At 40.3% G+C, this 26,610-nt stretch overlaps 1 protein-coding gene across 5 annotated transcripts in view; it reads right to left on the bottom strand.

Annotated features, from left to right (window-relative positions):
* The window catches only part of GHR (growth hormone receptor), a 269,897-nt gene that overhangs the window by 169,361 nt on the left and 73,926 nt on the right, over window positions 1–26,610 (bottom strand). Inside the window, exon 2 of one of the 5 annotated variants that reach the window (XM_019464275.2) lies at window positions 938–1,089. The exons of the other annotated variants lie outside the window; for them this stretch is intronic. The gene's annotated coding sequence lies outside the window, so the exon portion shown is untranslated. The remainder of the gene's footprint in view (window positions 1–937; window positions 1,090–26,610) is intronic. 5 annotated transcript variants of the gene reach the window in all.

Below are 26,610 nucleotides of genomic sequence, written 5' to 3'. Positions count from 1 at the left end.
GCTCACTGCTATCTGCCTGTCAGTGCAGAGCCTGCTTCAGATCCTCTGTCCCCCTCTCTCTGTCCCTCCCCCCACTTGCGCTCTCCTAAAAATAAATATTTAAGAAATAATAAAGCGAAATATATGAAATTTTTATTTATTTATTTTTTTGAGAGAGAAAGTGTGCAAATACATGTGCATGAGACAGAGAGGGAGAGAGAGAAGCCCAAGCAGTCTCAATGCCCAGTGCACAGCCTGACATGGGGCTCAATCTCATGACTGTGAGATCATGACCCGAGCTGAAATCAAGAGTCAGACGCTTAACTGGCTGAGCCATCCAGGCATCCCAGGAGTATTTTACAATACACAAATAATTTGTATTTCATGCATACAATAATCATGTTTTATATATGTAGCAAAATTTAAATGTATAAAAACAGGACTGTACAAAGGTCAACACATGGCAGTTGTTCCGGGGTAGCAGAGAGTAGGGTGATGCTGAGAAAGGCAAAACAGGGAACCTCAAATTCACCTGTGTACTTTGTTTCTTTACAAATAGAAGCTAGGCAGCACACATGGGAAAAATATTTACTTTTGATGTATTCATCTGGGTGGCAGGTACATGGACACTTATTTTAGGGTCCTGAGTATATTAAAAAAAATAAGAGTATTAGAGAGCTCTAAATCTATATCCCTGCCCAGGGTCAAAAATAACAAGCCCGCACAAATTTATGCAGATAGAAAGATAAAAAGAGGTTCTGATAAAGAGGAGTTTGTGTAGGGCACCCACTCCTGGACAACACTGACAGAGGAGGGTTGGAATGGTTACTCAGGTGAGTTCCAGTCACTGAATCCATGACTGTCACCCTCATATGCACCCTACCCACCCTCATGGCTCAGCAGTTGGCCCTCCCCAGACACAGTGTTATATGACAAGGAAGGGGAGCTTTCTCAATACCTGTTTCTAGGCTAGGCTGAGGAACATTTTCTTCATAGATTCCAGAGAAAAGCCACAGAGTGGACCTTCCAGGAAGAACGGCAAATCACATGTGAGATTGCACAGGCTAGGTCCTGTCACAAGGCTTCCCAGAGTTCTGGTGCCAGCCGTGTCTGATTAGTGCAAAAAAAAAAAAAAAAAAAAAAAGCATATTTTTTTACTAGCTTCAAAAAAGTCAATTTAAGCACTTCACTCCAGTGAAAAACTGATTTGGGGCACAATGATTAACAAATGGTTCTCAATCTCCATCCCTGGAAGTCACAAACACATGCACAAGCCCTAGGTAAGCTGGACCTGGGGATCTTACTTAGTCACGTGAGTCACAACAAATGGGTACGCCAAAGCTGGTTCATCTTACTCAAGTAGACCACCGTGGAACCTTCCAGCAAACACTTATTAAAACAAGAACCGAAACATTTTACAGACTATAGCGTGTTTCAGTTGGTTGAGAGCCATCATAATTAATAATACAGTAACAATAAAATGACAGCACAGGCAGAAGCCCTGTAGCGTAATGATCCAGAGTGAGCTTCACACATCTGTGGTTATGTCAGTTCCTGAGTGCAAAAGCACCAGAATGCCACATTCATGGTCTCAAATGATGGCAGAAAGTATCTGGAGAAAGGCCATGATTCATCTTCTTTTCTTGTCACAGGAACCACTGAGAAGAAACTCAGAAGCTCCTACTGAGAATTCCTTAGAAAGAGAATCAGTGGCTTAAATAAAAGGATTTTACTCTTAAAAAAAGATATTCCGAATAGGCTTCCTTTTATACTTCATGTATGCAGAAGTATTTTCCTTATATATTTATTCTGCATGTCATATAATAGTATCCTTCACAAACATTTCCCATAGAGTTGACCAGCAGCTTCAACTGCTTCCCTAGAAAACACTCCAGCTATTCCTCTCATTAAAAGAGACGAAAAGCCAAGAGGATAGGTGACCGACTTAGTTTGTGCCAACAATCTATCTCTGAATATGACAGAGCTTGTGCAAAACAGGCACTCCTTATATGTTAATAAAAGATTGGGCACTGGTAGTCATTTCTAGAGCCCCAACTGAGCAACTGAGTTGCATCAGTATTTAGAAAATTTAAAAGTCTGTGATTTGACATCTAATTATTTCCCAGTCTGAAAAGATTTTATTTTTCATGTTCCAATGTGGTCCCCGCTTTACAGCAAAAAGGCAAAGTATGCAATAGATAACACTGTATGTGCCACTCTGAGTTCCATCATGGCTCTGTCTTGCCCCTTCAACTAAACTGGCAACATCTGTTATTCTCTAAGACAGTGTGGACATTTCCTTCCATGTCAGTCATTTCAGAGGTAAGTGCCCCCACTAATTCACAAATGTTTGACTGTCTGAGTCTTCCTCATTATCATTTCTAAAACTGAACATCCACATGACAATTTCTCCTCTTTGATCACAATTTTAATTGTGTTGTAAGTTGTAGCCTGTTTAGTGCTAATGTTACATTTAACTTGTTGCAGGTGAGGAAGGGGGGCGCGCGCGTCATAGGGAAGGTGGGCTGAAGAGTCCCTCCATTTGTTCACTTTTCTTTTGGTCCTGAGAATGAAGTTTGGCTCCATTTTTAGTTAATAATGGGATGTTTTTAAATCATAGAACCAAAAAAAAATCATAGATCTTATATCTCAAAGATGAAGGGATGACAAGAGTGAATGTACTTCATTAACTCAGCTTAGGCAAGGGGGGTATTTCCACTATGGATCTAAAACCAGCTGAGACCTCAAATGGAGCAGGAACTGAGTGACCTACCATGAATTAGGCAGTGTCTGTGACACGGGCTTCAGTTAAACACAGTGTGGAACACTCACTCTCATGAAGGCTGTCAAATTCAAAACTTGCTAGACAGATTCACCTTCAGGACTCAGACATCTTGTAGTTGTAGGGAATGAGCTGCCTTAACTGTCGGCAAAGACACACAGCCTTCCAATCTTCAGCGTTGCAGATAGTAAGAAGATGGCCAGAATTTTAACAAGTAAAGAGAAATGTGTACTGATGTATACACTTGAATATACATGTCCTACAGGGTTTATCAGCTCACTGTGATCTGCATATCATGAGATATTGTTCCTAATTCCACAGCTGGATCACCAAACTAAATCCCATTACAATGAAACTCCACCGAATTGTTCCACTTAATTTGTGCTCTAAACAGATACTACTCCTTTGAAATACACTAATCTGTGAAGAGGTCTTACTGTAATCACATACAAAAGTGGATCTATTCCCTTTGTTCATTTTGGGGATGATTACCACACAGTCCCTGTTGTCCAACTCTTCTGTCTCCAATTCATCATTTAATTTTCCGCCAGGAATTCAAAGTCTATCTCCAAACATGAAATTTTCTTGTTTAATATTCTTTAATGACTTCCCTAAGGACCCTGAGTCCTTGCTGACAATCAAGGCCCCAAACAACTTGTCCTGGTCTATTTTTTTTTTTAATTTTTTTTTTTAACGTTTTATTTATTTTTGAGACAGAGAGAGACAGAGCATGAACGGGGGAGGGGCAGAGAGAGAGGGAGACACAGAATCAGAAGCAGGCTCCAGGTTCTGAGCCATCAGCCCAGAGCCCGACGCGGGGCTCGAACTCACGGACCGCGAGATCGTGACCTGAGCTGAAGTCGGCCGCTTAACCAACTGAGCCACCCAGGCGCCCCTGTCCTGGTCTATTTTTAAGCTATATTCCCCTCTATACTCATCTTCTTTAACTTTGCTGTATGGACTGGCTCAAACTCTTAGTTGATAATGTTCAATACTACTTGGCATACCCAGCTATTTCTCTCCACACTTTAGCTCTTTTCATCTTGTAAGATCCACCAAGCTTTCCAGGCCTACCCTGCCTGTCATGAAAGTTGTCCTCAGCTACCAAATCAGGAGGAATTTTTCTTGCTCTGTAGTTCCAATGTATTTTCTTTGTCACCTGAGCTCACTCAGGTTACCACAGCCTGTCTATGACAGTGAGATGTACGCTGTCTTCTCTTTACCAAACTATCAATGTCCTTTGGACAGGAGAGACTTACTGAATATATTTGCTGTTAAACTGACACTGCTTCATATTGGAAAAGGTGCCTGATAAATGTGATCATGTGGGTCACAAAAAAAAATCTACTTAAAAATGATCTAGAGCTTTTCAGTTCTGCCCCTTCATTCCTCAGTGCCCAAAGGGAAAGAGATATGACATTTGGAAGCAAGACCTCATCTCTGCCTCCTCCATTATCTTGCATAATGTCCAGAAAGTTATGAGCCCTGATAAAATGTTATTTTTCTCCTCCAGTAAAGGAGGCTTGGTTGAACGAAAACAGAGCCAATCTCACTACAAGGAGGCACATCTTTGGGTTTTGATCCTCTTTCCTCTGAAGGGACAAATAACCTTGTGAGAAAAGTTGCCCAGCCAGCAGCCGCAATGACAACCCACCTTGGCAGCAGAAAAGAGTGATAATTAGACACCAATTTCTTTTGTAGGATGAGTAGTGGGTGGGGTTTCTTTTTTTTTTTTTGACTTGTTACTTCAAGATCAAAGAAAAAATTTTTTTAAATGTTTATTTATTCTTGAGAGAGACAGACAAAGCGCGAGCAGGGGAAGGACAGAGAGAGAAGGAGACACAGAGTCTGAAGCAGGCTCCAGGCTCTGAGCTGTCAGCACAGAGCCCTACACGGGGCTCAGACTCATGAAGTGCAAGATCAAGACCTGAACTAAACTGGACGCTTAAACAACTGGGCCACCTAGATGTTCCCTGAGAAAAATGTTTTTATATTTAGCAGTTTTATTTTGATCACCATAGTTAATATTATTGCCAGGATGAAAACGTGGTAAAAAGATGCTAAGACTGAATTTATCTGTATTTACATTGTCACTTTTAAGCTTCAAATAGGAAATGCCTTTGATCAAGATTGTTCAACAGATTGCTGAAAACAGAAAGTTTCTTCTGCTAAGTACTAGCATGCATAAATTTCTTACATAATACATGAGAAAAAAATTTTTTTTGATATATGGGTGTTTTTTTCTTGTGTTGACAGAAATTTGGCAGTTACTGTGCACCACCCTTCACACAAAAAGTGGCTCAATCAACCACTGGCCTTTTCTTATAAATCTGGTAATCTGTGTCCCCTTAATAGAGTAATTATAGGGATGTTTTCCTATTTTCAATACAAAACTATGGAACAATGGAGTGTTTATTTTGGCCCAATGACTTTGTACAAAGGTCCCATCTATGATCTCCCTTCAAAATCCTGCTTACAAATTCCTAACACCCAACAAGTCAACCTGAGAAAAACCATGACTTTAGTCTTTCCTTTTGGCCAAAATCTTTAATTTGGAGAATGCAAATAAGACTTTCAAAATTACTTTTGAGCAGCTGAGAGAACCCATGAATATGCCAAAACCTTTCAACCCAAACTATTTCCAAAAATTATCTGCTTGTCCCATTTTTGATTCAGTTAAGAATTAGAGAAGTACATTTTATGTAACTACAACTCTCTGCCCAAGTAACATCTTCACTTTTAAAAAGAGAAGTCAGTTTTTTCTCTTCCTTTATTACAGGTTTTCCCAGCAAAGCAAAACAAAACAAAACAAAATTAAAACAAAATTAACTTAAGTAATATGAAATATATGTGCCAAAAGTGTCTTCAGTGATCTGCTTTTTAACTAGACAAGCTCTCTGGCAGATGAAAATCATTAGCAAGCAAAACTGTAGAGCTTTTAAAATGTGCTGGAAAAGTTTCAGAGAAGATATACAGCATAAATAGCTTTATAAACCTGAAGCAAAATTCTAAATCACACCTGGTATATCAGTTGTGTGAAAGGCTTAGGTTAAGAAACATGAATTAAATCTTGAGAGACACTGGCCTCAACAACATTACAGCCTAAAGGGAACCTGTATCCAAGATGCCATCCTTTAATTGAAAAACATCAATATGTGTGTTCCTAGTGCCCACTGTTGCACATGTAGAGAGGTATGGGCTGGAGCTAAGGCAAAGGCACCTCAAGCTAAGGCAAAGGCACCTGATATTCTTGCAAGAAGTTTTCTTCAGGCAAAGAGCGCAATAGGACTGCAGGCCATTTCCCTCAGCACCTAGCCACTCACACATTCAATTTATCATTCAATAAACATGTGGGAGTGCCTATCATATGCTACACAATTTCCAGGGCCCTCCAAGTCAGTGATAAAGGTCTCCTATTTCATGGAAGTGACATTCTAGTGAAAGAAAATTGACAATAAGAAATAAACAAGTAAGCGAGAAAAGAACTATTAGACGGAATAAATGCTATAAAGAAAGCATAACAGGGTGATGGAAATGGGGGTGGGGGACTTACTCATCTAACTGGGACCACAGAAGATCTTTCAGTTGAGTTGAGATTGGATGACAAGAGGAGTCAGCTATGCCAAAATCTGAGCACAAAGCATTCCAGGCAAGGGAATAGCCTGGTGGATGAGGTAACAGAAGGAAAATCAGTGTGGCTGGAGCTTAGTCCTCAATTCAATCACCTATAATTGTGCACGCTTATGTCACTGTAACATGTTCTTCAAACCTGGGGCAAAACAAGGAAACCTACAGACAAAAACATACCCATGCCTGTAAAACACGAAGAGGTCTTAGGGTCTTCTGGACACAACAACAACCCTAAGAACCTTCATGTCAAGAGCTTGAGCTTCATTCCAGTTTGTTTTCCAGTACTGATATATTTGACCAGTTTCTCATGGTTGAAGGCAACAGAGAGAGCATGCAAGGCTAGTAGGACTGAGAAGTGTAGGATGTGGCTTTGAAAGGAACCATAACTGCTTATTTCCTGGGACCTCTGACCAAAAAGGAAACACTTTTCTTGATTCGTCAGGAGATTTGCATAAGATCACAAGATCTCTTGTGGTACAGTAATCTCTCTCTTGCTTTTGACTCTTTATTATGTTCTCCCTTGTATAATAGTTATTTTAGTATTGTCTTGCCATTGTTAACCTGTAAGTGACTTCCTGTCAGAGACGGTCTTACTGATTGTTCTCTGAAGTACCGAATACAGTGCCAGGCACATAGGGATGTTCAATAAATGATAAATTCCCTGGGGTTGGCTTTGGCTTTTTTAGTCCAATATTCCAATTATAGGTACAGTAATGGTATCCAAATAATGTAATTGTTTTTGTTTTGCTGTATATGTAATAAATCCTTACGAACTTCTGTGCTGACATAGTACAGATGGATTCCCAGTAATGCTTTGGCACAAAGTAGATAATGTTGCTTGTTGAATGTATGCATGCATGTCTGAGTGGGCAAATCTATGAACAAATTCCAGCAAGAACAACTGTACCCAAGGCCATTTTATTCAATCAGCAATGGGTTCTACTGTATGTTCAGCAGTAAGCTAAGTGCTGTAGAGACAATGGTGAGTAAAACAGATGGTCCTGCCCTAATGGAGCTATTGGTATGGTAGGGAAACATATTGAAGATATCACGCATGTATGTAATTATAAGTGCTATGAAAGGATGATGATCAGAGAAGCGTTCTTTGAAGGCTACCTGAAAGACATGGTCAAGTTTATTCAAAAGTCAATGCCATAATCATGAAGTCTTTTTAGGAACCAGGCCTGTAAACATAGAGCAAGTGGTCAAGAGAGATGACAACTGATGGTAGCTCAAGTTGCCTCTGGTAACCAGGGATGGGTTACTGAGAAAATATTTGGAATCTTCCATTTTGCCCATCTTTAAAATTAAACTCAAACTTTTTATGTGTCTTGATTGTGTGTGGTCTTGTTTAAAGACAGAATATACCAAGCAACCTAAAATCGTCTTCTGCAGGCATTCTTTACTGTACCATGATTCCTTTACTAAATGCTTTAAATATAGCAGCTCAGCTATTTTTCTGAGGTAGACCAGGAAAAATTGAAATTTATTTTATGAGAAAAAAACAATGCAGTGCCCTTGTTCTCCCATCATTCAGGAAAAATAGCTAAGTGAAATTCTGGTCAAACTTTCCAAAAAGCTTTGGGCTGAGGACAAGCATGGAAAAATTCAAGCCCAAAGGAGAAATTTCCAGAAATTTAGAAGCAAGTGAAAACAGAGGGTTATAACAGTTCAGTACTTGCTGCCAGGAACAAAGTATATACGATATTATTTATTGCTGAAAGCTTTTCAGAGAGGCAGCATCTGGTTTCAGTGAGGTCTTGCTTTTTCATCCCATCCAGCAGCTGGACTGAGCACTATGGCACAAGGAGATCAACCAATTGGCCAAGGTGACGCAGCGAGTCAGTGACTCTTTCCAGATTAGACCACAAAAGCCTCTGGCTTCTTGAATGCCAAGAATAAGTCACATGACAAATGGAGAGTTTAGCACTTTTTATTGACTCCAAGTGGATTCTTCAGCTTTAATTTTCTATTTGTGTTTACATTTTCAGAGTCCCAAAGAATAATTCTTTCTCCCTTTTCTCCAGTGGACACATCAGATATCAACTTGGTTCTCTGTGAATGCCAAAATTCCCCACCCCCCTCAACTAGGAATTATTCATCTAGGCTGAGTGTGCTAATGGCAGGACAAGTCAGAAATGGTCATGCAATGTTCCCCTCACACTGGAAAGAGGAAGATGGAGATCGAAAGGCTGGCTAACTCTGAGCAGAGAAGCTGGGCACTCTGCTTTGGTCATTCCAAATGTGCCTCTCTGAGGCAGGGGAAACACTGAAGAAGGTAAGCTTAATCTTCCAGGAGAAAGTGTCATAAGCTTTTACTTCTCTGTGCGTCTTTTTCTCTACCAGTGTTATTTCTCACAGAGCCCTGGCAAGAGAAAACACATCCCTTCATTCCTTCTGCATATGTCTTCCATACCAACAGGAGAAAAGGAGGCTCTGTTTCCTAAGCATATGTGTTTCTCACATCCCAAGAAGACTGTAAGGGAACAAACAAGCAACAACATGCACACACACAAAATACATTTAATAAGAAATTTCAGCATTAATATAATCGCCAGTGTAGTACTTAATTATTCTAAGAAGCAACTTCAGCTACCATCAGTTGTCACCTCTCTTGACCACTTGCTCTATCTACAAGCTTGGTTCGAAACAACGGCACACACATCCCCTAACAGTATCAGTACAATAGTATCAGTACAATTAATTAATGATTAATATTATTACTAGTTTCATGAAATAAAAAAAAACATTTTTAGGGAAAGAAAGGGAGGGGAGGGCGGCGAAGGGAAAGGATTTTCACCATTTTTTTTTTTAATGTCTAAACTTTTAGACGTAATCGGAGAAGACTAGAGAACTGAGCCAGTTAGTTTGTGCATGAACTTGATGTATTGTGAAATGATCAAAAGAATATCAGGGAGGGAATAAGCCCAATCTGGTTATCAGACTCTGCAATAGCAATAGGGCACAGCATCAAGAGAAACCTTGCAAGCTTTTGGAGTACCCAGCGATGCCCAGAAGGCATGCCATTTTAATAACGTAAAACATATGTGTACGCTATGGCAGCAACCTAATTTCACTTCAAATTGGAATGAACAATACCACTAAGAAACATCTGACAATTTCAACACAATAGGAGTTGGGGAATTTTTACTCCAAACTTAATGCAGATGTCAAACACAATATGAATAGAACATCTCACTTTGTTTCCTTTACATCACAATTCTCTCTTAATTGCAACAGACGAAGTAATTTCTGACCAGAAAGACGTGATGACATTTCAAGCATAAGGACTTCAGTTTTGGCTTACAGACATCTTCTATCCCCCTTTGGCTTATTATTACTCGAAGGGACAGCCACAATACTATAAATATTGTACTCATTCATTCGGCATTTATTGCGTGTCTATGACCTGGGTACTAACCGAGGCCCAAAGGTTAGAGTCATAAACAACACAGACACATCCCTGCCCTCCTGGAGCTTCTAACCTGGCAGTTCGCTCTTATTTCAAAGTTCAGTTATTGTTTCGATAAAGCTCAGTTCAGGTTTTAAAAAGGAAACCTTCATCTAAAGACAATTCTTAAGTTATCACTGTCTTTCCAAAACGTATTTTTTTCAACCCTCCAATTAGTCCATTGATATTAAACTCCCAGTTATGGTCATTCTTAGAAGAAAGAACTAGGACATGATTAAGGGTTCTTTTTCTTTTGAGAAGATGAGCTCCTAAATTACAGATGTCTAATGAGTTAACCAGTAGGTTCAACTGCTACATGTCAAACTAAGAACTGTCACAAAAGCCTGGACAGGTTGCCTGAAAAAGATGCCTCCAAATAGTAAATGTAATCCCTTCTGGGCCAAAAACCCTGAATGGATTCCTTAGCAAGCGCCGGTGAGTAATTACACATTTGGGCAATCCAGTGCAAACAGCCAGGTTAAGTTTGCCCCAGTCCTGTCCACGAGATCCTTTGTTCCAACAGGGCTCAATCTGACCAAAGGGATGCCCAGGCAAATGGCTAGGATGTAGGTCACTCTGCTTCAGCATGAGTTTCCACCTTTTGCTGATGAGTGCTAAGGTGTTTCAAAGCTATGTGAGCACACCTATATGTCTCTTCTTAGAAAACAACACAAAACAAAAAAATAGCCATTTTATATTGGAGATTTCTTCTACCTTACCTTTTTTAGCTTTCTCTCACTGCCCTCGCCCCTCAGCCTTGCCTCCTTTCCCCTTATCATTTCTCTCCTACTTCCCCGGCAACAGGGTGAAACACTATTAGAAGCTCGTTACATTTTGTGAAGCTCTACAAACATTGTATGTTGCCGGAGAGGACCCTGAAGCCCAAGGTCACACAGTGGGGAAGTAGCCGACCCGGGATTCCAGGTCGCCCATCTGATTTCAGAGTCCTCAATTCCTGGACCATACTGCCTCTTTAGGAATTTTTGGCTTTAAGTCTTTATGATAAAGATGGACTGTTTCTAGGCATCAAGAGTAGCAGTGAAACATAAGAAATTAATGTTAATCTCTGCTACACTTGAGAAAAATCTAACAAATTCACTGAAGTGCTTTAAAGGAAGTAATTAAGGGGACAATTTATTAAGGTTTTACATCTCAATTGCACCAGTTTCAGGTCTTTTTTTCCTCCGGTTTTATTGAGAAATAATTGATGTACAGCACTGTATAAGCTTAAAGCACACAGCATGATGGCTTGGTTTATAGATACTGTGAAATGATGACCATAAGGGGTTCCATTAACAGCCATCTTCTCATATGGATACAATTAAAAAAAAGTTTCCCTTATGATGAGAACTTTTGGATTTACACTCTTCATAACTTTCCTGTGGATCAAACAGTAGTGTTAGTTTATATTCATTATGTTGTGCATTACATCTGTGGTACTTATTTATTTTATAACTGCAAGTTTGTACCCTCTACCACCTTCCCCCTTCCCCCTCCCCTGTCCCTCACCTCTTCTTTCTACGAGTGTTGTTCTTTTGCTTGTTTTAGATTCCAAATATAAGTGAAATCATACATACATACAGGACAAATACTGTATGACTTCTCTGACTTCTTTCACTTAGCATCATGCTTTCAAGTTTCAAGCATATTGTCCCAACTGATAGGATTTTTTTTTTTAATGGCTGAATAGTGTTCTATTGCATATCCTAGTTTCTTTTTCCATTCATCCATTGCTGGACACTTAGATAGCTTCTAGGTCTTGGCTATTGTAAATAATGTTGCTGTAAACATGGCAGTGTACATATCTTCTCCTATTAGTATTTTTGTTTCTTTTGGATACATTCCCAGAAATGGAATTACTGGATCATATGGTAGTTCTATTTTTAATTTTTTGAGAAACCTCCATCCTGTTTTCCAGAGTGGCTGCACCAATTTACAATCCCACCTACATTGTAGTGGGCCCCCGCCCCCCGCTTCCTCCGCACCCCTGCCAGCATGTGTTATCTCTTTTTTGATAATGATTATCCTAACAGGCATGAGGTGATATCGCATTGTGGTTTAATTTGCATTTTCCTAACAACTAGTGATGTTGAACATCATTTCATGTACCTGTTGGCCTTTGTGCATCTTCTATGGATTCAGGTTCTTTGTTCATTTTTTAATTGGGTTGTTTGTTTATGCTATTGACTTATAGGAGTATTTTATATATTTTGAATATTAACCCCTTATCAGGTATATGGTTTGCAAATAATTTTTTCTCATTCTGTAAGTTGTTGTTTCACTTTGCTGAGGGTTTCTTTGGCTGTGCAAAAGCTTTTAGTTTGATGTAGTCCCATTTGTTTAGTTTTGCTTTTGTTGCTTATGTTTTAGGTTTCATGTCTAAAAAATCATTACCAAGACCCATGTCGAAGGCCTTTATTCCTATGCTTTCTTCTAAAGTTTCATGAGGTTTCAAGACTTACATTTAAGTTAGTCCATTTTGAGTTAATTTTTGTGAGTGGCATTAAAATATGGGTCCCATTTTCGGGGCAACTTTGGCTCAGGTCATGATTTCATAGTTCATGGGTTCAAGCCCCGCATTGGACTCTAGGCTGACAGCTCAGAGCCTAGAGCCTGCTTTGGATTCTGTGTCTCCCTCTATCTCTGTCCCTCCCTGGTTCATGCTCTGTCTCTCTCTGTCTCTAAAAAATGAATAAACATTAATTTTTTTTTTAAAATATGGGTCCCATTTCATTCCTTTCCATGTGAATATCCAATTATCCCAGCATCATTTATTGAAAAGGTTATCTTCTACATTGAGTGTTCTTGGCTTCCTTGTCAAATATTAGTTCACCGTATATGCTTGGGTTTATTTCTGAGCTTTCAATTCTGTTCCATTGGTCTATTTGTCTGTTTTTATGCCAGTACCATACTGTTTTGATTACTATAGTTTTATAGCATACCTTGAAATCAGGAAGTGTGATGCCTCCTGCTTTATTGTCCTTTCTCAGGATTTCTTTGGCTTTCATGGTTCCATATAAATTTTAAGAGTGGTTTTTTTTTCTAGTTTTGTAAAGAAAATGACATTGGAATCTTATTTGGGATTGCATTACATCTATAGATGGCTTTTAGTAGTATTGACATTTTAATAATATTAATTTTTCCAGTCTATGAACACAGGATATATTTCCATTTATTTGTACTTCTTTGATTTCTTTTATCAATGTCTTGTTTTCTGAGTAGAGTTCTTTCACCTCCTTAGTTAAATTTATCCCCAAGTATTTTATTATTTTTATACTATTATAAATGGGATTTATTTCTTTTTCAGAAAATTCATTGCTAGTGTATAGAAATGCTACTGATTTTTATATATTAATTTTGGGTCCTGAAACTGTACTGAATTTATTGATTAGATCCAACAGTTTAATTTAATCTTTAAGATTTTCTCTATATAAAATCCTTCATCTTCAATCAGAGATAATTTTACTTCTTCCTTTCTAATTCTGATCCTTGCTTCCTCCCTTCCTTCCTTCCTTCCTTCCTTCCTTCCTTCCTTCTTTCCTTCTTCCTCCCCCCGCCCCCCACCCTAATTGCTCTAGCTAGGACTTCTAGTACTATGTTAAGTAGGAGTGGTGACAGTGGACACCTTGTCTTATTCCCGATTTTAAAGAAAAAGCTTTCAACCTTTCACCATTGAGTACGATGTTAGTTGTGGGCTTGTCCTATATGGCCTTTATAACGTTGAGATACATTCCTTCTATGCCTAAGTTGTTATGAATTTTTATCACAAATGGATGTCGAATTTTGTGAAATGTTTTTTTTTTCTGCATCTATTGATATTATCATATGATTCTTTTCTTTCATCCTATTAATGTGATGTATGACATTGATTTATTTGTGTATGTTGTACCATTCTTGCATCTCAGGGATAAATTCCACTTGATCATGGTAAGTAATCCTTTTGCTTTGCTGCCGATTTGGCTTACTAGTATTTTATTGAGAATTTTTGCATCTATATTCATCAGAAATAATGGCCTGTAGTTTTCTTTTCCAGTAGTGTCTTTTTCTGGGTTTGGTATCAGGATAATGTTGGCCTTGAAAATAGGTTTGGGAGTGTCCTCTCTCTCTCTTTTTTGAAGACTTTGAGAAAATTGGTGTTAATTCTTTTTTTAAAGTTTACTTATTTATTTTGAGACAGAGAAAGAGAACATGAGCAGAGGAGGGGCGGGGGGGGGGGGGTGGAGAAGGAGAGAGAGAATTCCAAGCAGGCTCCATGTTGTCACTGTGTAGCCCAACAGAGGGCTCCATCTCATGAACTGTGAGATCATGACCTGAGCCAAAATCAAGAGTCAGATGCTTAACTGACTGAGCCACCCAGGTGCCCCAGGTGTTAATTCTTCTTTGAATTTTTAGTAAAATTGCCAATGAAGTCATCTGGTCCTGAGCTTTTATTTGTTGGGAGATTTTTGATTACTGATTCAATTTCCTTAACTAGTAATTGGTCTCCTCAGATTTTCTATATCTTCCTGACTCAGCCTTGGTATGTTGTATGTTCCTAAGAATCTTTCTACTTCTTCTAGGTTGTCCAATTTGTTGACATACAGTTATTCATAGTAGCCTCCTACAATCCTTCGAATGTTTTATTGTCAGATATAATGTCTCTTTTCTCATTTATAATTTCATTGATTTGGGTTCTTTTTCTTTTTTTCTTGGATAGTCTATCTAGGGGTTTGTCAATTTTGTTTATCTTTTCAAAGAACCAACTCTTAGTTGGGTTAATCTTTTCTACTGGTTTTCTCCTATTTCTGCTCTAATCTTTATTATTTCCTTTCTTCTGCTAATTTTGGGTTTGGTTGCTCTTCTCTTTTCTAGTTCCTTAGGGCACAGAGTTAGGTAGTTTATTTGGGATCTTTCTTGCTTCTTAATCTAGGCATTTATTGCTATGAACCTTCCTCTTAGAACTGTTTTGCTGCATCCTACACTGTGGTAGGCTGTGTTTTTATTTTCATTTATATCAAGAAGCTATTTTATTTCTCCTTTAATTTCTTCTTTGGTCCACTGATTGTGGAGCAGACTGCTGTTTAATTTCCATGTGTTCATGAATTTTTCAGTTTTCCTCTCATTATTGATTTCTAATTTCATGTCATTGTGCTCACAGGAGATACTCAGTATGATTTCAATCTTCTTGAATTGGCTAAGGTTGTTTTGTGGCCTACCAAATGTTCTATCCAAGAAAATGTTCCATGTGTGCTTGAGAAGAATGTGCATTCTGCTGTTGTTGGATTGAATGCTCTGTATATGTCTGTTAGGTCCATTTGGTCCATAGTGGTGCTCAAATCTGTTTCCTTATTGATTCTCTGTCTAGATGATCTATCCACTGCCGAGAATGGGGAATTAAAATACCCAACTATTATTATATTACTCCTTCTGGCTCTGTTAGTTTTTGTTTTACATATTTAGGTGCCTTAATGTTGGGTGCATAAGTCTTTACAATTTTTATATCTTCTTGATGTGTTGCCCTCTTTATCATTACATTATGACCTTTTTTGTATCATTTTCACATTTTTGATTTAAAGTCTGATATATGGATAGCTACCCCTGCTTTTTATTTTTTGTGTTTTTTTCTTCCTTTTCCTTTTTTATTTTTTTTGGTTACCGTTTGTTTAAAATGTATTTTTCCATCCCTTCACTCTCAGTCCATGTGTGTCTTCTCTAAAGCTAAAGTGAGTCTCTTGAAGCCAACATATTGTTAGATCTTGTTGTTGTTGTTGTTGTTTTATTCAATTCAACAATTCTATGTTTTCTAATTGGAAACCCTAATTCATTTATGTTTAAAGTAATTACTGATAGGTAAGAACTTACTATTGCTATTTTGCTATTTTCTGGTTGTTCGTAGATTCATTGTTCCATGTTTCTTATCATGCTGTTTTTGTGTGTTTTGATGTCTTTTGTTATCAGTACACTTTGACTTCTTTATCATGTCCTATTATATAACTACCATAGGATTTTCCTTTGTGGTTATCATTAGGCTTACATTTTATAATACCCTATTTTGAACTGATAACAGTTTCAATAAAATGCATAAACTTTATAATTTTACTTCTCTTCCTGGTCACATTTTAAGTTTTTGCTTTTAAAATCTACATGTTATTTTATTGTAACATGAATTTTATAACAGAATATTGTAGCTATAAGTTATTTTTACTACATTTGATTTTAACTTTTAAACTAGAGTTTTAAGTGAATTATGCGCCACTATTACCATATTGTAGAACAAAACTATGACTATACATTTACCATTACCAGAAGGATTTACTCTATCTTTTTATGTTTTTATGATGTTAATTAGCATTATTTTAATTTTCAAAGAACTCCTTTTAACATTTCTTTTAGGGCAGGTCTTGTGGTAATAAATACCCTCAGCTTTTGTTTGTTTGGGAAAGTCTTCATCCCTTCTTTATTTCTGAAAAACAGCTCTACTGGGTATAGAATTCCTGATTTTCAGTTATTTTCTTACAACATCCTGAATATGTCATCCCATTCTCTCCTAGCCTGAGAAATCTTCCAGTAGTCTGATGGGGGTTCCCTTGTTTGGAACTTCTCTCTTCTCTCTTGCTGCTCTTAAAATTCTTTGACTTTTGATGATTTAATTATAATGTGTCTTGGTATAGTCCTACTTGGGTTCAATCTATTTGGAATTCTTTGGGCTTTATGGATCTGGATAACCATTCCTCTCCCCAGGTTTGAGAAGTTTTCAGCCATCATTGCTTTAAATATACTTTCTGTCCCTTTCTCTTCTCCTGGATTTCCCATAATGCAAATATTCCTTTTCATTGTGTTCCATAATACCCATAGGTTTTCCTTACTCTTTTATTCTTTTTCCTTCTCTGACTGGGTAATTTCTAGTGTCCTATCCTCCAGGTCACTGATTCTTCTGTATGGCCAAGTCTACTTTTGAAACTCTGTATTAAATTCTTCAGTTCAGTTATTGTATTTTTCAACTCTAGGATTTCTATTTGTTTTTTTGATGGCTGCTATCTTTTTGTCAAACTTCTTGCTTGTTCATGCATTGTTTTCCCAATGTTATTTAGTTATCTGTGTTTTCTTGTAGCTCATTAAAATTCTTTAAGAGAATTATTATTAATTGTCTGGCAGTTCACAGATCTCCATTTTATTAGTGTCCTATCATTGGAGCTTTATTATTTTCCTTTGCCAGTGTTATATTTACCTTTTTATGATCCTTGACTCCTTACATTGCTGTCTCCTCATCTGAGTAATCAGGCTCCTCTCCCAGACCTCTGCTTTGGCAGAGACAGTTTCTCACCAGTCCGCTCACTTTGGGTTTCTGTGTGTGTTTGCTGGTAATGTCCTTGGGCAGGTGGCACCTGCTTTTATGATCTATTTTTGAGCAAGGCAGTTGCCAAGCTCAGAGGATGGGGATGGTGGTAGGAGTGGTTTGCCACTGGCTGAGAACAGTTGGATAGGACTGCTGGCTTTGTTTCCTACTTAAGTGAAGCTGTAGGATGAGATCCACAGTTTCCTAGATTCTTAGGTCAGGCTTACTAGATGGTTGGGACTGGGTACTATATTCAGTAGTAGATGGGGCTATGAATTAGCTTCCCTGCCCTATCAGGACAGACCTATACAACCTGTTGTTTGAGGACCCAAATCAGTCCAGACTGTGCATTCAATTTCCTGGTCAGGTGAGACCACAGACATAGCCAAGGGTTGTGCTCTCTGTTCAAGTGCCACTATATGTAGGGCTGCTGAATGGGCTCTACAGCTTCCTATGTGCCCGGGTCTGGTTCCCTGGTTCAACAGGCTGAAATCTGTATTCAGCAATGGGTGGGGCTATGAATTAGCTTCTCTGCCTGGGCACAGCAGGAGAAGCAGTTCTAGAGTTGGTAAAGCATGCTAGTGGCTATCCTACTCAAGCCAACCTGCATCCCAAGTTCCCTGACCAAACAGGGCCACTGGCTTTGCTCTGCGAAGTACCAGCTCTGCCAACCTCTTGGTTCAAGTGTCACTGGACTGCACAGCTTCCAGTAGTTATCTCCAGCCCTTCTGGTCAGATGGGGCTGGAAGATACTCTCCATGGTAGGTGGAGCTGTCTCAGCTCTCACGCCTGGGCATGAGCGTAGGGGCTGCTCCAGACTGCTCTCAGTTTCCCAAACAGGCTCTCTGATTGGGAGGAGCTGGGAGCTACCCTCAGCCTTGGCTGTGAATTCATCTCCCTGCCTCTGCATACATTGGGAATGTTCCATGCCTGGTACTGGCTTTGCTCTGGGGATGATCAACTCTGCCTGCTCGCCTCTCAGCTCAAGTGCTGCTAGGCCACACTGCTTTTAGGAGTTGTTACCAGGCCTTCTGGTCAGATGGGGCCAGAAGGCATTCCCCATGGTGAGTCGGACCATGATTCAGCTCCTTGTTTAGGGCTAGCAAAACTCCTCATTTGAGGATCCAAATCAGGCAGACTTGCACTCCATGGAGTTCCCTCGTCCGAGTATACCCTGATTTGGTTCTACAGATGAGCAAATCTTCTGGCTGGGTTTACTACGAGGACACAGCAGGCATGAACCTGGTCTGCCAAGATCCATGTGCTGCTTGTTGCAAGTCCCTCTCATTTTCTCCGTCATAGTCAGATTCCCAGTGGCTGAGATTCCCTGAAATCCCCATGGTGCAAGATTAGAGTGGGGGCTCCTGAAAAGAAACCTACAATGCTGGGGGTGGTGCTAACTGTCCCCCTGGGGTTCTCTTCCCAATGTAGGAACTGGAGGCTCAAGGGAGACCTCTGCCTTTGGTGCTGGCCTTGTGGAGGGGCAATGTGGTCAGTGTGTAGCTGCTTCTTTTACTCTTGTAATCTGTCTTAGCCTCTGTGGTGTAGGGTGGTTCTTCAGCTGCACCCTCTGTTTTAGGATTCTCTCAGTGGTGCCCTATTCTTGAATAGTTGTTATTTGTTTCTCTTATGAGGGGGAAAACCTATGTTACCTTGGTGATGTTAATCCCAACTTCAAGCCTTTTGCCTGTCCCATGTGGGAGCACGTTGACAAAAGTCAGGAACAAATACCAATTAGAGGTTACAGTGACCCACATGAACACATAAGTAAATAACAAAAATCTCCTCTATAATATCACAGTTATGCTCTGTAACTCGCTCCAAAAGTAAGCCAAATGAAGCCTTTGTTTCTATTAGCATTTACTATTGTTATTCATTTCATGGGTCCAGAAGAGCCTTTGGTGGGCATAATTCTTAGATTTATACTAAGCAACTCGATGGAGAGAAAGCTGAAATAATGGCTCCCACAAGACCAACGTACCTAATGAACTCATTTACAGGCCTGTAAAACAGACGACATGGAAGGATTCCTACTGGCCTCCTTACCAAAGCTTTTACAGCCCAACTCCCTTCTTACTGGTTATGAAGCCTGGACCACCCACTAAATTTTCTCCAGCTAAATAAACAGTTATAGTTGAGAGAAGTGCAAACTTCTGGGCTTACTGTTTTTAGATCCACCCAGTGTTCACTCAAGTCTGAGTTCCAGCAGGTAATAGACAAATCCCAACAGAATGAAACTGGGATCTTAATTAAGCCTTACCGCCAAATGCATGAAATCATTAGGTTGGTCCTCAACCTGTGTCTACCATCACTCTTCTTTCCATTGAACAACTGCCTGACTCAGAATAGCCAATGCTTTTTAGATGAAACAGATCATTATAACACTGATTCCATGGAAAAAAGAAAAATGGAGCAGCTTATGAAGGAAGTTCCATTAGTAAACTGACAGCATTTAACAACAGAGAGACCATATACCGGGAGATGAAGAAGGAAAAATATGACAACAACAGTTGTAAACAGTAGCTGTCTGCATGAGAGAGACACCAGCCTCTGCCAAAATAAACTATGAGGAGAAGAAAACTGTTTACCAGTAAGGCAAAACTGGTTTCTGGGTTTGTAATCATTTCCCTTTAGAGTCGTTCTTTGGTTTTCTGAAAGGCACCACGTTGAAGGTCTATACAGAATTCTGATGAGATCAGGGGGAAAAATAGCAGCTAGTATGTATTTAGCAAACATATATTAAATGCCCACTGTGTGTAAAGACGTTGCATTTTGGTAAAGCCTGCATCATGCTTTATGACCTTGTGGCATAAGCACTCTTTGTACTTTCAGTCGGTGTTCTTGATAAAAGATGACTGCCCCCTCCTGGCCACCTTTTATGAGATTGTTTTAAGAATCTGTTGTTCCCATCACCTGTCCTCATTGCTCTTCCTTCTCTGAGATGTCACAAACTTCCAGTGAAATGGAGTGTCCCATTGGTCTTTAAAGGGCTAATCTACTTTCAGATGACAGAGACTAAACACAGGAAATCTTACAGAGCTCCTTTATCCAATAGGGCTGGGATCATATTACTTAGAGGGACCCTCCACTGTCCCTCCCACAATCTTTTCTTTCCATCTTCGTCTGTCATTGTGTAATGACTACAAACCTTCACCAATGTTCTCACCATGGTAGAGTTCCAGAGACAGGCCTGGGTATTACCTCACCAGAGATCCCAGTCTATTTACTGCCCTAGCTGCTTCTCTTACTTAGGCCCTGCTCCAATTTTCCATTTCTATTTCTCAGACCCACACCTGGTTCTGCTAACTCTGTACCCTGAGACTCTGTAATTGGTCTCAGGGTATCTTTACATTTCTGAATCATTTCTTTCTTCCTGCATCTAGAACCATTTATGTCCAGGATCAGAGCTAGGTGGGAGTTTGCATAAACCCAGATAAAACTTGCTTTTTGAGGATAAGTTTTAACAGGAAGTAAGAGAGGTCTGGTTATTAGAGAAGCAAGGCTAGAAATCCTACCACGTAGTATAGTGAATTTATCTTCTCAATGCAGAATCTCTGGACCTTCCTATCCAAGGAGGGGACCTTGCTCATGGTGGATTTGCAGAACAAATCTGGACTGGGGACCTGTACCCAGAAGCCACTTGCAAGCATCAAATTCCCACCTGCAGAATCCAAAGCATAGGTGTTAAGATGGATCCACTGACTTTAGTAAATCTTTTACTATAATTAGCCACTCGTCGTCAAGACCAGCTGAAGAACTTGCCAATGTCGACTAGGAAAAATAACATCCAGAGCATAGTAGGTTTTATTTCATTTTGATTTTCCTGTAAGTGATAACATAATTTTTTCAAAGACCTATAGGATCATAAAGAATTTTCATACTGGCCTCATTAATGTTGGTAACCAACTCACACTTAACCGCTAGAAAAAAGGAGGCAGGGAAAGGAGGAAGGTAACGTACATAAGTTAAAGTCACAGACAATCCCCAGATCTCTTCAATCCAGTTTTTTTTTTTTTTAACGTTTATTTATTTTTGAGACAGAGAGAAACAGAGCATGAACAGGGGAGGGGCAGAGGGAGAGGGAGACACAGAATCTGAAATGGGCTCCAGGCTCTGAGCTGTCAGCACAGAGCCCGATGCGGGGCTCGAACTCACGGATCGTGAGATCGTGACCTGAGCCGAAGTCGGCCACTTAACCGACTGAGCCACCCAGGCGCCCCTTCAATCCAGTTTTAACCTCATCCTGCTAAGGCTTTTATCAGAGTTGCTAAGAAATAACCAATGTGACATATTTAAGCTTCATCTCATCTATTTCCTCTCCCAGGCTTCTACTTGGGCTGCTAATGAGCTGTGAAGTGGCTAAAGACAGCTGGCCTCCACATGGGAGGGAGAAGACTACAAGCTGGATAATCCACAAAGTCACATGGATACCACGCAAGAAGGCATACTCTTGTTACTCCAGCTCCGGTAGATAGGAATGCAGAGTCTAAACAGGACTTTTTCTTCCAAATAACTGTCCCTACACAGTTGAAATCTCACAAAGGAGGTACTTTTGTTGTTGTTTAAAGCATTAGGTCTCTAGCAATCATCTGATTATCAAATTTGGCTACATCAGCCTACTGAGATGTGGAAATGTACAATAGTTGGTAGTGAAACACAACCTGCCAATGGCAGAGCCGAGAAACAGCTTACAGCAGGGCACTGTTTTCCTCAGGAACCTCACTAAGGATCTCTCTAATTCAACCTTATTTCCTTGATCATTGAAAAAAAAAAGTTTTCTCCCAGAGCCATGAATCCAGGATACCAAAGTAAGAACCTTAAGGTGTTAAAAAATGTTTAGGGTTGGTGAGCTGGGGGGTGGGGAGCAGTGACAGCACCACAAGCCGAGAGGTGAATCGGAAGTGGCAGAGAGACCTGGGGAAGAGGATGTGTCAAAGCTTTTATTTCAAGTCAAAAACAGTTATGGGCAGTTTACTTGTTCTGTTACCTTTATTAATTAATAGTCTTAGCCAGTTGCCAATGGGCAGCTCACAAGTATAGGGCCCTAAAGGATTTAGATACAGAGTAATTTTTGCTGTAGAAAAACATGCAGAAATGAATACTGCTAGTTCATCAGTACATATATATGTATGTGTGGATATATATCCGCACATACATATATATGTACTTATATACCCACACATATATATACACACATGTAAATGAACACATAGAAGTACAAATATAAACATATATTCATGAAATATCTTTACAAACAAAAACAAAATCAGAAAAGGTAGAAAGGCAGATGGACTATTCTCTAGGTAAGAAGGAAATGCAGGTGAATTCTAAAGGAATTTGAATTTCATTAATTCAACAAAGATTTATGAAATGCCTTCCACATGCTGGGCTATGCTCTAGGCACTGAAGATACAGCACAGAAAAACAAGGGAAGCAAAGGAAACAAAAACGACACAATTCTTGCCTTCACAGAGCTTATATACTCGTGGATGCAGGCCAGGCAATAAATGAGTAATATCTATCAGGTGATGAGTACTATGGAGAAAAATAAACAATGGCATCCAGGGAAGAATGTCTGGAGGGGGTGAGAGCGTGGAACTTTTAAATGAGCTGTCAGGGAAGCTGACGCTATGAAGTACAAAAATCTGAACAGAGATCTGCAAGAGATGAAGAAATCCAGGAGGACTCCTGGAGGGACAGAACTCCAGGTGGGGAGAGCAAGTGCAAAAGCCTCAAGGAGATGCTCGCTTGACACATCTGAGAAAGAGACACGATGACAGTAGGTGAGAACAGGCCGTTCTGTTACAACATGTGTTTCTGTAACAGCAATTAGCTCATAGACTATTGGTTAATAGTAGGATAACGTTGGTATAAGATGGCAACAAGATTTTCCTTAGGCAGAAAGAGCCAGAATAGGAGCAGAATTCTAACCTTAGCAGGAAAGGGGAAAGCCCTCAGCTTGGCTACTGCACAGGCTGGAGTGTCTTCAGCTCCATTTAAGAGAATTAAAAAGGAGCACCTGCACCAGAGGTATCTCCCCAGAAATGTGTCGCCTCTCACCTGAACAGCTTTTCCAAGGTATCCTTTATTGCTTTCATTAGTGCTGAGGTTTTAAATCATATAAGACAGGAGAGGTCTGCTCCAATCCAAATTTTCCCAGAAGCCTTGTTATTTTTAGAGTAGGTTTTGCAGAACACAAAGTTTTTCAGAACACATAGAGTACTACAGTAGAAACATCTGCTCAAGTGAAGCCAAGGATTACAGAGAACCGGACCACAGTGGGCCTTATTGGCCACTATGAAATGGGGAGGCACTGGAGAGCTTTGAGCAGAGGCATGCGATGATGTCATGTGCTGAGCACAAACTGGCGGGGGGAGGGGATCAGAGGAGAGAGGCTAAGCAAGTACAGAAGCAGGCAGACCAGATAGGAGCCTTTACAATAATCCAGGTGAGAGAGGATGGTGGCTTGAACCAGGAAGGTAGGAGTGGAAATGGTGTGAAATGGTTCGCAAGACTCCAATATGGTTCGGCCTAAGCAACTCAAGGATGGAGGTGTCACCAGCTGAGACGGGGATGGTTAAAGGATGACATAATTAAGGGTGATCAGTTCAGTTTTGGTAAAGTCAATGTTATGTGCCTATAAAGCATTCAAGTGGAGATTTCAACACGTCCAGAGCTCAGGGGAGATTAATTTGGAGCTTTTCAGTGTACGGGTATTATTTTAAGCAACAAGAGTAAACATATTCAAATTCCTATCAAAACCTGACTTCCCAGCAACCTACTGGCAGCTAGACATGCTAATATCTACAAAGCCCATGGACTTAATTTTATTTCTTAGCACAAAAGTTTAGATGCCTGGAACAGGAGCAGGAAGTGTTTATGGCGGCAGAGGAGTACCCACCCCTCCCCCAAAAGAAAAGGGTCTAAGGCTTGGTTCCTGGGTCATTCTAACAGAGGTTGGGGTAATGAGCAAAAACAGCAAAGAAGGCTTAGAAGGAAGACCTGTGAGATGTGAAGAGTATCAGGAGAGTGTCTTGTGTCCTGGACACCAAGTAAAGAAGGAGGGGGTTGGTGATCAAACAAGTCAAAGAAGAGGAAGACTAAGGAATTGCTACTGAACTGAGCAACCAGGATATGGTGAGCAAAGGTCCCAGTGGCCAAGCACAGTTTCAGTTTCCATCTGCCATCCCACCATGATCGGTGTAGTATAGACAACTCTCCCAGGGAGTTTTGCTGAAAAGAGGGATAAAAAAAAATGGAGCAATGGCTAAATACACAGGATCGACAGCCATGTTTACTTTTTAATAGTACTGGGACATTACAGCATGTTTTTATGGTGACTGGAATGGTCCAGTGAAGAGAGAAAATATATAATACAAGAAAGAAAGGGGAGAATTTCTGGGGTAATATCCCTGAGTAGAAGGCCAGGGGGAAAGCAAGCGTCAAGTGGAGAGGTCCGTCTTAGCTCTTTGTTAACGGGAGGTAGGCAGAGCATATGGGCACCGATTCTGAGACACAGTGGATGTGGTGGTGGGAGCTTGTAGATTCTCTTCTGATTGCCTCTGGGTTTTGTTTTGTTTTGTTTTGCAGTAAAATAGGAATACCAGTTATCTGCCAAGAGGTAGGACGTGGGAAGTAAGTGTTAGAGGCTTGATGATAAATGAGAAGGTGTGAAATAGTTGTCTAGAACAGTAGAAAAGAAAATGGACTAGGGAAATAAGGACACTCCCAGACATTACTAAGGACTCTATGAGGGTAGTGGCTGTGCATTTAAAGAGAAACCAAGTCAGCATGGTGTGTGTTTCCTCCAGTGTTACTGAGCTCTCAGGTACACGCATGGTATAGGTGGAGAGCTGGATATAATCTAGGGTGGAATTTTGCCAGAGAGTGTGATGAAGCAAGAGAAGTGCAAAAGATTATGATAATGAACTTCTATCTATGGTTTGAATGTTTGTGTCTCCTCCAAAATTCATATGTTGAAATCCTAACGCCCAAAGGTAATGGTATTAGTAGGTGCGGCCTTTGGGAGATAATTAGATCATGAGGGTAGAGCTGTCATGAATGAGATTAGTGCTCTTATAAGAGATCCACAGAGCTCCCTTCCACCACATGAGGACACAAGAAGTCTGTGACCTGGAAGATGGTCCTTGTGTGACCATGCTGATGCTCTGATCTCAGATTTCCAGCCTCCAGGACTATAGAAATAAATTCTGTTGCTTTTAAGCCACCCAGTCTCTGGTATGTTGTTACGGCAGCCTGAATGGACTAAGACATGAACCATGGAATATGGTTGTGGTAAGGATGTTTATTTCTTGTCAGCTGCAAGTGGACAGTTAGCCGGTGTAGGCTTTAAGCAGTTGTCATAGAGCAAGTGACCATCCATAGATACACATTTCATCACATAGTGATATCTTTTCCTCCTTACTTTTAAAATGTTCCTTTTCCCCTTCAAGCTGGTGGAACAACAGTAACCTCAGACACGAACTTCCTGTTGGGAGATGGGTAAGATGTGTAATATCTCCACTCATACCATGAGTACACATCTCTTGAGGTTCACTACTTATAACAAAGAGTCTACCAACCACGCCCTCAAATGAGGGCTCTAGAAGATAGTGGAGGGGACCAGTAGCAGGAGTGTGGGACAGAACATTACCATATTGCTGTGAACTCATTTGCAGGCCATTTTCGTGCACATGCCTCCTCCAGGCTTCCCTACTGCTCTTATTCCATCCCTAATTGTAACACTTCTGGGGAGATTCTCAATGTCTTTTCTATTTTTTTCCCTTTTGACCTTCACCCATCAGTGAGCTATAGAATGAGCCCTCTCAGTCCCACAACCACATACAGTCTTGAGTGAGGAGACTGAGCCAGGCAGAACTGACCGGTGACTCTGGCTGCTGTGAGGCATTTACAAGTGTCTTTGCAAGAAAGTACCAGGAAGTGGATGCTACCCCAAGATCAAATGAGGTCAGGACCCTGAATTATTTGAATATACTATTCTTTTTTGGCAGCTTGTGGACTCTAAAATAGCATTTCCCATCTGGGCTGGTTATTCTATTTGGCTCTGCTCCCCTAGCAGATCCATTCTAGGTCTTTCTCTCCTCCTCCACCTCAGGAGGCTTGCCTGCTATGGGCTGCCATCACCACGCTCGCTTGCTGGCTGACTTCCTACTGGGTTTGAACAATTTGGATTTGAAAGAGAGGTCAGAGAGGACTTCCCCACAACTCCTTAGAATCCTAAGTCCCGACAGGATTCTAGCTTCTGTCACCTGTCCCTCCTCTGTGGCACCTGCTTTTCCAGAACTAGAGTAACACCATTTCCTCCCATTGCTGCTTCACATATAGGGGTGGTAACAGCCCCCACCTCGTGGCGAGGGTCTGAGTGCCTCAACACACCTTGTTGGTGACTTCAACCCTACCCACACTTCTGTCAATCTCCCCTTCATTAAAGTC

Source organism: Panthera pardus, unplaced genomic scaffold (genome assembly GCF_024362965.1).
Source record: "Panthera pardus isolate Hobbes unplaced genomic scaffold, ASM2436296v1 HiC_scaffold_2, whole genome shotgun sequence".
Classification (NCBI taxonomy): domain Eukaryota; kingdom Metazoa; phylum Chordata; class Mammalia; order Carnivora; family Felidae; genus Panthera; species Panthera pardus.
Note: the sequence above shows the minus strand (reverse complement) of the source record. Positions and strands in the feature narration are given on the sequence as shown.